General features: G+C 31.2%; 1 long non-coding RNA gene across 1 annotated transcript in view; it reads right to left on the bottom strand.

Annotated features, from left to right (window-relative positions):
- The window catches only part of LOC106476013, a 7,866-nt gene extending 2,630 nt beyond the window's left edge, over positions 1-5,236 (bottom strand). The window contains exons 1-2 of the long non-coding RNA XR_001291860.2: positions 5,141-5,236; positions 537-616 (exon numbers count right to left, since the gene is read on the bottom strand). This is a non-coding gene — a long non-coding RNA (uncharacterized LOC106476013). The remainder of the gene's footprint in view (positions 1-536; positions 617-5,140) is intronic.
- Positions 5,237-5,569: the final 333 nt, after the last annotated feature.

Here is a 5,569-nt window from a genome sequence, read left to right as displayed (position 1 = left end):
TAAAAGATGGGAATGTAATGTAGAGGCAGAGATAGTGAGTAATTGATCTGCGGTCAGAGTAGTATTGATGTTCGTTGCTATAGCGTTTGTTTAGCGCGATTGTTGAGTGTATCGGTTAAGTTATATTCGGAAAGAATAAACCAGTTTTATTAAGTAAAGGCTTGTGTCGCGTAAGTTTCGTCGGTACGAAGTTACGGAAAATCAGTTAATTAAAAAAACGGAGACGTAACAATACCCTAACTTTCATAAAATTTTGTACATTCTTCAGCACTATTTATCTAAAGTTCTTTATTTATACTGATTAAGCTCCATCATACAGCATGATGGGTAATAACACATGGAAAGGGATGTTGTGATATTTATGTAAATGAAGTACTATCACTTGATGCAAAGAAGCCCTAGAAGAAGATGTAAAGTACTTAGACATTATAATTTAGGTATTTAAAATGTCACTCAAAGAAATAAAAACATTTCTTTTAAAAACCTCAGCAAACCACCTTTTCACTACACTCAAGAAAACTAAAAGTAAAGCTCACCTTTCTTGGGAATCTTAGACAGAGTTTCATTTAATCTCTTTTTTGCCATATCAGAAGTTGTGCCATCATCTGTTAATTCACTGAAACAAGCCAGAAAACCACTCTTAAATCCTTCCCATTTTCTATATTACTAGGCATTTTTAAAAACAGTTTTAAACCTTCCTCACTAAGAAAAGTAAAAGTTTATGATAACCATAATTTTACTCACAGCTAATGCAATCATGCTAGACTTAGCAAACCATGATGTATGATTAATTTTAGTTTATTTCCTAACCATACACCATTTGGATAGGATTTAATCCTTTCTCTGAAGTTGATTAAACCTCATTGCTGCTAAATGCAGTCAAAAATTTTTTCCCTTTACTCCGACAGTTGACAAATTTCCCCTGGTCTTGAAATGACTGCCATTTTATTGTCATATATTAGAGAACCCTTTTCAACAAATTTTGCACATTTTCTGGTTGAAAATCAAAATTTCTCTTATTTAATAATTTTCAAGAAATGTTAATGCCAGATATGGAAACTTTGTGATCATTTCAAGTTGGAAAAGTAATAAAAGAGGTTAAATTAAGATTTTTATTTTTTGATGGAAAATTAACATCTTTTGGGGAACACATCTGAAATCTAATTACACAATGAAGCGGATAAAGCATTTGTCTCAGTTTACTTAAATTAAAAACTACTTAAAAAACTTCACTGGAGGTTTGAAGTTTTAGATCATCACCAATGACAAAAACACAGCTATGTGGATCCTCCAGTTCCAACTATTATTAATAATACTACATAAACTATTACAGCTGTGTTGATCCTCCAGTTCCAACTATTATTAATAATACTACATAAACTATTACAGCTGTGTTGATCCTCCAGTTCCAACTATTATTAATAATACTACATAAACTATTGTGGATAAAAAAACAAACAGTAAAACTGATTCATCTAGACAAAAATTTAGAAAATAAACCTTATGCCATCTGTGGAGTTTTTAAGATGAGGCACACAATGTATTATGTTCACTAAGACTTAACACAGGAATAAATGAAAAAACTATTACCATTAGGAAAGACAACTTGTTTCATCGTTTGGAAGATTGGAAGAACACAGTATTTAAAAATACTTAAATTCAATTAGAGACAGCAAAAAACAGACAAACTGTAGGTTCTTTTATTATAGCACTGTATTGTTGGAAAAACACTGCAGGTTCTTTTATTATAGCACTTTATTGTTGGGAAAACACTGTAGGTCCTTTTATTATAGCACTGTATTGTTGGAAAACATGTGGGCTCTTTTATTATAGCACTTTATTGTTGGAAAAACATTGTGGGCTCTTTTATTATAGCACTGTATTGTTGGAAAACATTGTGGGCTCTTTTATTATAGCACTTTATTGTTGGAAAACATTGTGGGCATGGAACATTAAATAACAAAATGATGTTTAATAGTGGATTTCAGAGACATAAATTCATCACAAAATATCAAGTTGATGCTTATCTAATACCAGAAAAGGCACTGACCAAATCTCACCAAATTGAATCTGTGCAGAAGAAGAAGGCAAAAGTGAAAAGTAATTTTCAGACAGAAGGTGCTAATCTAAATATGTAAAGCCAATATTTGCATGACATGGTAACCCAGAGTAATTAGTATCTGGAAATACAATAAACTTTCAGATGCTAATTTTACAATGAGAAAAATATGGATTCAAACGTGATACTTCCAGCCCAAGTTATTCCAAGAATAAAGAAAAGGCTGAATATACTGCAAAAACGGAGAAGAATATTTTGGGAAGAATCAGAAGATCCTTAACCAGATTTTATGGCATACAGAACAAGACTTTTAACTAATAGTCCATCAGTTACATTGCTGGATAAAAATATTGCATACTCTGCAATTAGAATCCAACTGGCCTGACTACTCTGTGCTTTAAAGGAAATATATATAGAAAATCTTACACTACAAAATTGAATTCTTTATTGTTACAGAGCAAGGAATCTTATGAATGTATACACAAGTAATCAGCTCTGAACGACAGGTACCAAAGTCAAGGAAAAGTTATGAAACAAACACACACACACTCTTAGTACTATCTATGATCTGATTAATTTGTAAAAATCAGCATCATTTGGTCCCAACTCCAAATGGCTTGAGACTTAAGACCACAATGATATTAAGGAGCTAATGAAGAATCACCATAGTGATACTCTAGAAAAAAACAGAGGGCCACCCTTGACCTTTGAGCAATGCTGATAAGAATAGTTAGATAAATTCCAAGTGACCTTAAGTGGAGCAACATAATATCCACCCAGTTGAAAGCTCAGATAGTTTAATGTATCTGAATAATTGTTTGTGATTGTTACTGTTTTATTCTATCATAATATCAGCAGTAAACTGAAGTTGGGGCCATGTGTGACCCAAAGGTTAGGATGCTGAGCTGTAGATCTGAGGTTCCAGAGTTTGTGCTTTGTTACCACCAAAACATAATGGCATGCTTTTCATTTTGGGCTTGGGGGTGTGTTAAAAGAGTGATGATCACATCGTACTATTCATGAGTTGGCGGTGGTTGGGGTTAACTAGTTGTCTTCCCTCTAATCTATTACTTCAAAATTAGGAATGGCTGGTATAGACTGCCCTCACATATCTTAGTGTGAAATTCAACAAATTAAAGTTCTTACAATAAAAGTAAAAACTCAGCTGATAATCTGCTATGAAAAAGTTAAAATAACCTCACGATGAGAGGGCTTTACCAGTTATTAATATTATTGTAAGAAGCCTTTACTATTATTTGAGAGGGAATATAATGATAGTTATTATATGTCATTTGATACAGCCTAATGGCCTGGAATTTTATCAAATTATGTATTTAAGATGCTGTCATAGCTGAAAATAGCCATGTTCATCTATCAGTCCTGTCTGATAATCAGTAATATTGCAGTTTTGTGTCTTGCTGTGATCAGAATGCACTTCACTGATACAAGCCAGTCGTGCAACACAACACCCAGCTTTGATTATGAACATGCATATAGGTCAGCTTTATCACATGGTGTTCAACTGAGATTGTGAAGATCTGATTAAGTGAGCCAGAGTTAACAGACAGAAGATGTCTGATTATGTTGCTCTGACTTGTCCAAATGTCTGAGCAACCATACTACTGTTTGAAAGAGGTTCCACTTTCTGTTGCTGGCCTATAACCCACACACTTGCATCAAATTTGCAACAGCCTGCTGTGATTGGCTGGCTTCTGTGTATGTAACAAAGCAATAATTTGTGTCTCAGATCATACCACTGTTTTAACATATGTCTACCCTCCACGACAATGAAGGTAAATGACATTATAACAGTGAACATTTCTTAGAATGGAAGATGTTATAGAGGAACCAATATTTATAGATATTCTTTTTATTTAATGAATAATTTATATTTCCCATACATTGTGTTTTGGTAAAAATTATAACAGTTTTAAAATGCCATTTTTAACAACCTTAAAATATAAAAACATATTTTTGTTGCTTGTTTCTCAAACATTTCCCAAAAAATTATAAAGGAAACAAAAATCTGAGACTTAGAATGTTCAGACAGTTTTGCTTTCACATTGACAACAAGTTCATTGTGATAAACTCAACTGAACTGCTTTTCCTCCCTTAGTGTTCGTTAGTATTCTCAAGCAGTTAAATAGTAAACAGAAATAACTTTATAAACAGAGCTGGAAATTAAGTTATATACATGTGTCTGTATATGTGTGTGTGTATAAAAAAAATATTTTTTATTACACAACCTAAAAAATTATTTTTTTTACTACTTTGGACGCAAGTAAATATTGAATTTTCTTTGTTGTTAGGTTTCCAAATTTTAAAACAAAATACTTGGGATAAAAATTTACATTTTTATTCCTTTGTTGTTTTACATACTTATACATAAATACAGGAATATTTCAAATATATTTTTGGTATGTATTGAGTAGTAGTAAAAACCAGTACTTTTATTACACTTATTACTGGTTTAAGTGTTAGTTAATCCTTCACAATAAATTCTATTTGTCCTTACACAAACCATCAACAGTATTGCTCCATTGAAGCATAAATGTAACATTCATTCTTCTAAATATAACATTAATTCAGGTATTTTCATGATTTTCTCTCTATAAACCCAGAATTTATTGTGTTGTTTACCACACATTTATTTTTGGGTATAAAACATACATTCAGGTTGTCTTATGACAGATGTTCGTACAAAGTTCTTTGCTTCCATTTGAAACATGAAACCCTTTACGTGAAATAACATCAATATCACATGCATTCCATTTAAAAGAGTTACCTATTATTAACTTTTACTGCTTTTATGGGAGTAGTAAAATATATACCTGAGTTACAGAAAAATAAATTAGTTCCATTTAAAGATATTTGTGGTCTAATTCACAGAAGCTTCTCTAACAGATAATTAGGCTCAAGTTTAATTAAATCAGAAATTCAAACACTGTTAAATATGTTAGTATTCATGTAACGAATCACAGTTCCAGTTATTTTATTCATATATACTGGTAAAAACACATATTTATCAACTTAATATATTTTGTGTCACATATATTGAATTTATACAAAGAGAAAACTCACTGTTCAGGGAATCCAAACTTCTGTACCAAAAATTCTGACAAGTTTTCAAGGATGGGTTGACTATGTAGAGCTGCAAACTGTTCTCTGCATATCTTAACAAACAAAACAAAATCATCTTTCTAACTGAGTTGATAATGAAAAACTGTTTAATAATGTTCTCTGCATATCTTAACAAACAAACAAAACAAAATCATCTTTCTAATTGAGTTGATAATGAAAAACTGTTTAATAATGTTCTCTGCATATCTTAACAAACAAACAAAACAAAATCATCTTTCTAATTTAGTTGATAATGAAAAACTGTTTAATAATGTTCTCTGCATATCTTAACAAACAAACAAAACAAAATCATCTTTCTAATTTAGTTGATAATGAAAAACTGTTTAATAATGTTCTCTGCATATCTTAACAAACAAACAAAACAAAATC

The sequence above is a fragment of the Limulus polyphemus genome, unplaced genomic scaffold, assembly GCF_000517525.1.
Source record: "Limulus polyphemus unplaced genomic scaffold, Limulus_polyphemus-2.1.2 Scaffold9632, whole genome shotgun sequence".
NCBI classification, from domain to species: domain Eukaryota; kingdom Metazoa; phylum Arthropoda; class Merostomata; order Xiphosura; family Limulidae; genus Limulus; species Limulus polyphemus.
This window is presented reverse-complemented; position numbering and strand designations above follow the sequence as displayed.